The 10,373-nt window shown below is 41.2% G+C and overlaps 1 protein-coding gene across 1 annotated transcript in view; it reads right to left on the bottom strand.

Moving 5' to 3' along the window:
* The window catches only part of LCP1 (lymphocyte cytosolic protein 1), a 55,572-nt gene extending 49,627 nt beyond the window's left edge, over window positions 1–5,945 (bottom strand). The window contains exon 1 of the mRNA XM_007466451.1: window positions 5,835–5,945. The gene's annotated coding sequence lies outside the window, so the exon portion shown is untranslated. The remainder of the gene's footprint in view (window positions 1–5,834) is intronic.
* Window positions 5,946–10,373: the final 4,428 nt, after the last annotated feature.

The following is a 10,373-nucleotide window of genomic DNA, read 5'->3' as shown; positions in this document are numbered from 1 at the left end:
TTGGACTGTACGCGGGCCTCTCACTGCTGTGGCCTCTCCCGTTGAGGAGCACAGGCTCCGGACGCGCAGGCTCAGCGGCCACGGCCCACGGGCCCAGCAGCTCCGCGGCATGCGGGATCTTCCCGGACCGCGTCCCCTGCATCGGCAGGCGGACTCCCAAGCACTACGCCACCAGGGAAGCCCCATTTACATCTTTGAGATGAAGAAAAAGGGGCTCAATAATGCAAAACTGCATACATGTTCCTCATTTTTTCTTACTTTCTCTTTGCATCTATTATGTAGCTTTCTCCATAAGGAATGTATTTTCCACTCTTCTTTCTTAATCACATTGCCTCCTGGTGAAGGTAATGTGAGCCCATGACATCAAGGATCCACATTTTAAAATGTGACACCTGAGGTTAACAAAGATGCAGTTCTAATTCTAAATTTTGCCTGGGGAACGGCGAAAACGCAGAGGATGCAAATTTTATACAGATGCATTTGTGCGCCTCTTTACTTCATTCATTCAGATACACAGTTTGGATAAATATTGGAGACAACTACCAGACTGAGGAATCAAAATGCAGGGTATTATTTAATTGTAAAGTAATTAGTCCATTCATTCATTTCCCTCTTGAAAGTGCAACCAGAGAAAAAAGGAAAAGAAATTATCTTAGAGATTGCAATTCACATGCCACATTAATTTGCCGGCCAAATTTGGCATCTTGGCTTTTCTGCCTGTGGAGAATGTAATCTCTTTTCCATTTTAGCTCAGCCAGTCAAGAGGATATGTGTGTGTGTGTGTGTGTGTGTGTGTGTGTGTGTGTGTGTGTGTGTGAGAAAGAGAGAGACAGAGAGGTGGGGGGAGAGAGGGAGAGAGAGAGAGAAAGGGAGAGGGAGACACACAGACAGACAGACAAAGAGATGGAGAGAGCATGCAAGTGTGTCCATCTGTCCGTGGAACTGGTGCTAGACTAAAACAAGAATCAATGCTGCAACCACAAAACTGTGGCTTTCTTTGCAAGTTCCTCAATTTAATATCTTAGCTTTTCCTTCTGCCAGAAAAAGCAACTGACCATATTTGAGAAACAAGCCTCCTTATAACTTAAGGTGGGGCTGAGGCAGGCGTGGCTCTGAAGTTGAGCAAAACTTATTTTAACTCAGTAAGTGGGTCACTTTTTACCTCTATTCTTCAGCTCACAATTAAAACAATCTTTCATTCTTTCACATTTTTTAGGACACCTATATTTGGCCATTACTATGTAATTATAGATATGTGTGCTTGGGTATAAATACTAAATTGTTTAATTTATTCATGGCTATCAATCACAACAGTTAGAAAATGGGAATGCCACTTGACTCAAGTATTCTAATCTTCTATGACAGAACTTTTCAAAGCTTTTGAGGGTAGAGATCATGTTTTGTGACCTATACACAGGTCTATAAGTTGGTAAAAACCAAATAGTCAAGTGCAGAGGGGCTGAGTAAATACTGATGATGATGATGTTGACAAAGAATAGTCTTTAATAAAAGCAATTAACGATACAGATGCATTTATTTAGGATAAATTATTATTATCTGCGTGCAACTCAAGGTCTAGGTACAAATAAGCACCATGGCCTGCTGCCTGTTTATTCCAGGAGGTTTCCCCTGGAATTCAGTAGTTAATATAAAATTGATTCAATTGTAGAAAATTAAAGTAATAAAATACTTGAATGGGTTAACTTGCCTTCAAACATGAAGATAACACCAATACCTACCTCACAGGATTGTTGGCATGACTCAATGCATTAATTCGGTCAAAACACTTAGAAAAACACTCAATTCAAAACAGTAGTATAGAAGGCTAAGCTGTTATTATTAGGATGATGAATCGAAATTCTTTGTTCCCCATCTGCTGCTTACAGTATCTTACAAGATGGAGTGACTATGAAATTGCTGGGAAAACTGATGTAATGACTGAAATTGACAAACAAAACGGGAACAGTCAATAGCATAAGGAAGTTCAATCAGGAGGCAACTGAGGAAAGCAACGGAGGGGGGGGGGGAATTGCCATCTGGGGAGCCCAGTGGTCACAGCAGCTATAGGAAGATGCTCCTAGAAGATGAATATCTGATTGGGTGGTAACTTCTTATACTTCAAAATGAAAATAATGTGAAACATGAACTCTTTTAAGAAGTGCATTGCCATCTGGCAAAATAGGGAAACTTGAAACTCTTGGAGTCTGCTGACACTGATTAGTTTTATATTTTGGTGGACTCTAATTCTAATTTTTATTTCTGCAGCGTTCATACGCAGATGGAATAGAATCATTTCATTTGATGATATCTGTGAGTTGGAAAACTAGCAAACAAAAAATATCCTAAGGAGACAATTACATGAATCTAAATAATGTCACTTTGCTATAAAATCTATTAGTCATAAAGTCATCAGATTTTACAATTTTACTTTATAAATTTTTGACTCTTCATAAATATAATCTTAGGAGAAAATTTCTTAGTTTTATTTTACCTAACCTGATTTTAGAATTCATTTGCCATCTCCCCCATATACGCAGAGGAGCCTTCACTTTTTTGGTAACAAGGAGAAGTTGACTTGAGAATTTTCTGAGAAGAGTGCAAAATGAATAAATAAAAGTTAATGGTATCTGCTCCTGTGCTCTCGGTCATCCAGTATGCTTATTATCAGGTAAGGGTAGCTCAGTTTTAGCTCAACTAATGTATTTAAACGAAAACAATAAGATTAATTTTGCCTGCTGGCTGTGGTCATTGGACAATTTCTTAAATGCCTTGAAGTCAAGGTCTATTTAGTGCTTTGAGACTAAAATGAAGAATGGTGCTTTGACAAAAAGGAAGCGTGTTAGAAAGCAAAATACTGTAATGGTTTTATAGCTCCGTTCATAGCAGTCACTGGGGGGACTCAGTAAATACTAGGTTAACAAGTGAAATTTAAAAAAGACTTCTATGCGTATCTAAGGAACTGAGAAAAAATTCAGTAAATATCATGAGCACCTACTACATGCCAGGAGAGACAGAGAAGGAGCTCAGGCTGTCAGCAAATTAAGGACTTGAAAGGAAAACAATATGATTACTGCTCTACTTACTCTAAACTCAAAGCATTAAACAAACACACACAGAAGAATCGGTGGAGGCAAGAACCAGTAGGAAAGACCTGCAAAAGGACAGGTTTCTTGAGATAAGCCTTAAAAAACGACCAGAAGTTTCACAGATGAAGAAGAAAGCACTTGGAAAGACAGTTGGAGTGAAAAGGAGTGAAAGAGCATGGAACTTTCTGGTGGTCTGTGGACTTGTGCACTTGGCATGTGGGTAAGTGGAGGGGGGAGGGGGAGAGGTGGGAGGTGGCAGCTAGAGCAGAAGGAAGTGACAAGAAATAAGGTTGGGAAAGTGGCTGAGGCAGGTTTGTGAAGGCACACAATTCTCGAGTAAAATTATGCATTACCTAAAAGAAAACACCTCATTCTATTATTATATGAAACCCACAATGATACCTCTTATTTATGAAAAAGTTTCTGGGTTTATTGCAAACTCTTATCTTCTTTCTCTCTTCAAATCATGAATGCTAAGATCTCTTCAGTCAGCTTCAGAACGAAAAGCCTATAATGAGGTACATCTGGGAAAAAGATGCTGGTGGGGAAGATAGGCTCTGGAATGGACGAACGCTTAGAGAGGCAGAATGGAGCCGGAAATCCTGGCTACGTAACGCCCTTGCCCCTCACCCAGTGACCTTGGGCCGTGTCCTTCAACCATCTAAGTCCTGTTCCTCATCTCTAAAGGTAGTTGGGAGGATTAAATGAGGTCATGCATGAAGAGTGGCTTACATAGTAAGTACGTATCAATATTAAGTGGTATTACTGCTTGTTCTGTCCTAATTTAAATAGATACATTTGAATGAGAAAGTTACTTTGTGGCCTCCCGTTCCCCAAAGGGTTCAGCAAAAGAATTAGAAATGGTGTTAAGACACGGAAATTGTTTCCCAAATTACCGATTGTTTCAAGGCACAATTTATGAAGGAGACAAAATTTCAAATGTGACAAAAGAAAGCACCCCTGGGATAGCTAATGAAATGTCCCACCTCAGCAGCGCTTGTTCAAAGGACAAGACCCAGTAGTTTCTTCCCTGATCTTGCTGGGAGTGAACAAGAATGAAGAGAAATGGATATTTTTTTTTTTTTTTTTTTTTTTTCCTTGCGTTATGCGGGCCTCTCACTGTCGTGGCCTCTCCCATTTGCGGAGCACAGGCTCCGGACGCGCAGGCTCAGCGGCCATGGCTCACGGGCCCAGCCGCTCCGCGGCATGTGGGATCTTCCCGAAACGGGGCACGAACCCGCGTCTCCCGCATCGGCAGGCGGACTCTCAAGCACTGCGCCACCAGGGAAGCCCAAGAAATGGATATTTTATAACATATCAGGTTGATGCTTTAACAATCTAAACTTGATTCCATTTTTATTTCCTCCCGATGTAAGGAAAATACTGACATACCTTTGCATCCTAATTCATTTTATTCTCATCAATATTTTACTTAAAATAAGATGTAGCAGAGTTTTAATCTGTTATTTTTAGGGGTCCAAGTCCTTCTCCCTCAACTCCACGTTTTTGCTAGTTTAAAACTATTCAGGTGAGATGCATCAAACGATACAGATGATCACATTTTACAACTTCAGAAATCCACATTTATAGGTAAGCAGTTAATTCCATTGAAATTTGCCTGTGTAGATGTTCTTTAAACCATTTTATTTACTAGAAACCAATTATGATAAATTACGTAAATTCAAAATCAAGACGTGTAGATAAATCACCTTCGTTTAACGACAGTTTTTTTTTTTTTTTTTAAGTTGTCCTGAGGAGGTAATTTTAGGAAACAAGTTGCTATACTTGATTAAGAAAAATTGGGTTTTGATAAGTGTGCGGATAAATGAATCCATTTGCAGTCCAGATGGCTTTTATGTTTATCATCTGTCAATGGTACTAAATACTGTTGAATAATGCTAATTAATAAAGGCTGATGCTACAAGTCTCCAAGTCTATGTTCCCATAAAGTTTCTGGAATAAATATCCCATATCAACTTTATAAGAATTTCTATTATAGACTGAAGCCTTTCTTCCATAATTAATGGTCATTTGTATGATCATAGGGATACCAAATAGTTCAGACAATTCTACAAAACAGTACAATTAAGCAACGCAAATTGCTTTTATTTTTAGAGAATAAATGCAGAAGAGGCAGCCTCTAATTCCATGTGGTTATTAAGCACACCCATTGAAAACCATCGGTACCCAAAATCACTCAAATAACCAGTATCACACTCAGTAACAGGCGACTCAAGATGTTAGTACATCCACTAAAGTACTGTAAAGGAGTTCTTTAGAAAAACAGAACCACAGGAGCTAAAGTTAAACTATCCCCATTAGGCCAATGCGCAACAGCATCTAAACGATCAATATCCACTTTCCTGAGAACATCTGAAAGTAGATCAAATCACAGTAAATAGCCTCCTTGAAATAAAGCAATAGAAATAAATCAGAACATGGTTTGGTTAAAAAAGGAAGCAAAAATCGAAGTTTTTTTTTTGCGGGGGGTGGGTGATAACTGCATATAATTGGAGAAGAAGCCACCCCAGAGAGCGGCGGGGAGGGTCCCACTCTGGGCGGCCACGAGATGTGGCTGGAGCTTTGCTGGACAGTTAAACGGTGCCCCGGCTCATAGCGGACTAGGGCGACAGGTACTCAGATCTCTAGTCCCCTGGGGGCAAAATCCACAATCCATAGAACCAGAGCCGCCCAACAAGCAAAACATCATAAGCACTTAGAAATGACAAAAAGATAAAGGAAATTTACCTGGTAGCAAAACCGTTCTCAGTGGAACTGGTATGTGACCAGAAACTCCCTTCTTTCTGATCTGCAGAACAACTTTGTCAACCCCGGGTGTGTGGTCACAAGGCAGGAAGTGACTAGAATGACAAATCATCAGGCAGGAAAGAAATAGATTTTGTCTTTATAAGGACATTTTTACTTAACGTGTTTTTTTTTTTTTTCCTCATGTCCCCTCCCCTGCAAAAATCACCTGACAGGTCACACTGAAATTCAGAAGCCTCTTACCACTTCCTCTTTATAAGCATTTTTCTCTCTCCTTCCCTTTCTTTCCCCTCTAGCTGTCTTGTAGGCATTAGGCTACTTAAACCTGTTGATTTCAGATAACAAGGCAAGGTCAGCCTCTGCTACCTTGACCTCTTTGATCTGCCCCTAATTGCGAAGGCAATGCTCTGGTGCCTAGCTACTTACAGCAAAGATAAACAAATGATTCATTTTTAATGAAAGAGCCAAGGGAAGAGGTGGCAGCATCCCTGAAACAAGCTAAAAGGGAGTTCCTTGGGAAAGCCCCACCTCAAGGTGAAACCAAACCCCTCTCAAGAGTCCCTGAACAGTGATCTTATTGGTGCAAACAAAACAAAATGATCTCTTTAAGGGGAAGGGCCTGAAAGGGAAGGTCACCATATTATTTACTCATTCTTTTATTTATAGAGCACCTATGTACTAGGGATCTCTTTAACCCAATTAAAGATTTCAATTATTTAGACGCTTCCTACAAAGAGCACCAGCGGATCACTTAGGCAGCTGCTATAGTCCAATGCTGCTAAATTCCTTCCTAGAGACCACACTTATTTTTTGAATGCACATTTTATAAAATTAGCAAGAGAATTAAAATATCTCAGTTCTGTGCCCAAACCCCGAATGCTCGTCCTGAGGGCTAATTCTCGTCTTCAAATGGAAGTGCTTAAGCGCTCACAGCCTAACAGAGGATGTGAAGGTTGTATAGTATCCTGAGTAATGTTGACCAAACATTACACATAGTCTGTCTCCGTGTTGCCCAGAGCCTGTGTGCAGCTCCAGCAGCCAGCCTGCTATTGAGGAATGAGAATCTGAGGCTATGCTCCAGCTCTGATGGTGAGTTGAAGATGCTTGATTGTTCAATACACTTCTGTATTTGCGAGGGGCCTGGGACCCCACCAGTGGGTACTATGGTTGGGGGGCTGCCATTATACTCCTTTTGCTTCTTTGACTTCTCCTCTAGAAAGTTCCTGCTTCCAACCTCAAATATCAGACCAAGCTGTTCTGGTTTCTCTAATTCATTCGTCAGTGGTGTGGCAGTGTCTTGGTCAGAACCCTACAGGGGCCATCTTGGTGGAGAGGGTGGGCAGAAGAATAGGAATAGATGGTGGAGATTCAGTCCATTCTAGAAGTGGTTCACCTCACAGAGAACTGTCAACTCTCTTGTGACCCCCCAGGGAAGACTGAGGGGGTGAATTGGACCCCGTTTTCTCCATTGCATAATCACTCCCAAGTAATTCATTGCAGGGGGTGGGGTTCAAGAGGCACCTAAGTTCTTTCAGGACACCAGAGACACATCCATGCATCACTGTGACAGGGCTGATCACACCACAAAGCAGCCAAATGCTGGTGGTTTTCACTCTGGGGTGAATAATCCATCAGTCAGGACTCTGCAGCAGCACAGATACTGTCTTGATGGTCTGAAGGATGGAAATATGCGAGATACTGTGGATCTCCCTAATTGCATCCCTGTGGTTTCAGGATGGAATGGAGGTGTGGCAGTAACACTTCATAAAGAAGAACAGAGACTCATTTCGTTCACCTGGGGGGAGAGCAGCAGCATGGTGGCTACTGGTGCCTGGTCATTGGACATCTGAGGAATCTAAAACAAGAGCAAAATACACTTGTGCATGGGTTCAGTAGGTGTCTGAGTGCCTGTCTGGAGGCACTGGTGATTCAGAAATGAGAAAGACACAATCGCTGCTCTTAAGGAGCACACAGTCTGTAGAGGAGAAAAGCATGTAAGTAAATAAATGCCATCTGCTATAAAAAGGGGTGAAAAAGGCAGTGGAACATTGAGGCAGATGCAGATGTGAGCAGAGCTGATGTTTGAAGAGGGTGAAATGTGCGGTTATGCCTAGCAGCTGATTCAAGTCAAAAAAAAAAGCTCGTTGGATTCCACTCAACATCTAGATTCTAGGAGATGAAAGCCACTGAATTCTGCTGCTTGCAAACACCCACCTGAAGGAACCCTCTGCTCTAGCACCCGCTCAGCTGTGGTCCCCACCTCAGCCTCCCACCACTGCTTCACCCACATCCTGGACCACTCCCTCCATCGTAATCTCTCTATCTGCCTCAAGTGGCACAAGGCTACCCGGCGGCAGTCAGTTGTTTAGGTCTTAGACCAAGGCTTTTTTGGAGAGGAATACTTTATCACTGTCAGTGTTTAGAATTGCTTGTGCATCATGATAATAAACAGCAGACTGATTTTGGTTTTATTATTCTTACGTTCTCTATAGGTCACGCCCCCCTGATGGCCTACACCCAGAGAGGACCTCTCCCACTTCCTACCCCACCATCCACATGCCTCTACTGCCACCTCTGCCTCTTAAATGGCCTGTGCTTTGCCTTCCCTCTACCCCTACTGCCCTCCTTACTTTATCCCACCCTGGGTGGCTATGGAGCTCACAGCCTCAATCCCTAAAACCGCATCAGCTGCTACTCCCCGGCTACTGAATGTTGCTGAAGAAAGTCCCAGAAACGTAGACTTGAAATGCTATAAATTCAAGCTGTTTGCCTTCAAATTACTTCTTAGAGATGCTTTTATTCAATTTCATTAATTCCTGAGAACAGGTATTCTCAACCTGGGGTCCATGGACCCCTAACACTTTATGCATGATTTTGTATGTATGCGCTTTTTTCTGGGTCCACCATACTATTTATCATGGTATTAAAGCGATCACAGAACCCAAAAGTTAGACATTTATTCCAAACTCTCTCCTCTTGCCTCTGTCTCCCTCTCTACCAGCCTGCATCCCTTCCTGGCCCAATATTCCTGCCCCTTGTTGATTGAGATGATCCGAGTCATCTGGTGTGAGCTTCCTTCTCTAGCCTCAACTCTCACAAGACCCATCTTTTCAATGGGAATAATAATTGCCACTTTTTTTCAGAGGGTCAATGTACAGATTAAATTAAATAATACTTGCAAATTACCTAAAATGATGTCTGGCTCAATTTGTGTCGTAGTAGCATTTGTAATACATATATAGGCAAAACCTATATGGGAAAAGTTATAAAATTTTAAACATGGACATAAAATAATTGACCCCAAAATAGGAAAATGTATGGATAGACATGGCCATTTTCTTGAACATGTTGAATTTCCCCATTTTAGTCTATTAATTCAATTCATTTCCAATTAAAATGCCAACAGATTTTACGGCCCTTGAAATATTAAATCTAAAATATGTAAGGAAGAATAACTGCGTGAGAATAACCAAATACAGTTCTGAAATATATCAAGAAGGGTACTAGGAATTAAAGTATATTACAGAGCTATAGTAGAAATACTACAAAGAGTATGTACTGGTTAAGGGAATGGATCAAAAACAATTCCCTGTGTACGTGTGAACTTGGCATAAGGAAGCATTAAAATAAATGAGGACCAGTTCTTCAATAAATGGGACAACTTGCTTTCTTCTGGAATATTAAAAAAATTAAAAGACCCATCTTTTCCTTCTCTTTCACTCTTAAAAGAGAAGGTGTTCGTCTATCTTCTCAAGGTCAATAGTTCCTCATTTTAATCTTAATCTTATATCTTCTACTTACTTAGATACCTTGCTCCATCAATTATCTCATGTTTTTCTAGCATCTTTAATGGCTTATACTCTCCCCACTTCCCCTTCATGCACTGTGGGGATTGTTCAAAGGGGAAAATGCCTCTGCCTCACTCTACTGCCCATCCCCTCCCCCTGATATTTGATGGGCAGGGAATGAGAGTAATTAAGGCGAGCACAATCTCCGCCTTTGCAGAATGTCCACTGTATTCAAGGATGCAGACAAGTGACCTCACAGTGGTACTCAGAACCATGACAAAAGAAAAGCTGGGTGCCCGTGAGAACACACAGCATTAACCCAGACTTGGGGTCTGGGAGGCATGCAGGGGGATCATAGCAGAGTGATTAAGAGTAAAGATGCTGGGCCACTGGTCTGGTTATCAAACCTCATCTCTACTACTGTATTAGTTATGTGACCTCGGGCAAATTATTTGATTTCACTGGCCTAAGTTCCCTCATCTAGAAAATGGGGATAAGAACAGTGTCTGTTTTCTACGCTGTTGTGAGGATGAGGTCAACTGATACATGTAGAGAACTTGGAAGAGTGTGTGGCACGTAGGAAATGCTATACGTGTTAACTAGTCTTGTAATATTTATACCAGGCTCTGGACTAGACTGTTCACATACATTATTTTATTTATTCTTCACAATAATCCTATGAATTAGGTGTGAGTTTTATTTTCTTCCTTCAATTTTAAAAAATTATAGTTTC

This window comes from Lipotes vexillifer, unplaced genomic scaffold, assembly GCF_000442215.2.
Source record: "Lipotes vexillifer unplaced genomic scaffold, Lipotes_vexillifer_v1.1 scaffold384, whole genome shotgun sequence".
In the NCBI taxonomy this organism is placed as follows: domain Eukaryota; kingdom Metazoa; phylum Chordata; class Mammalia; order Artiodactyla; family Lipotidae; genus Lipotes; species Lipotes vexillifer.
The sequence above is the reverse complement of the archived record's forward strand: the minus strand, read 5'-3'. Positions and strand labels throughout refer to the sequence as shown.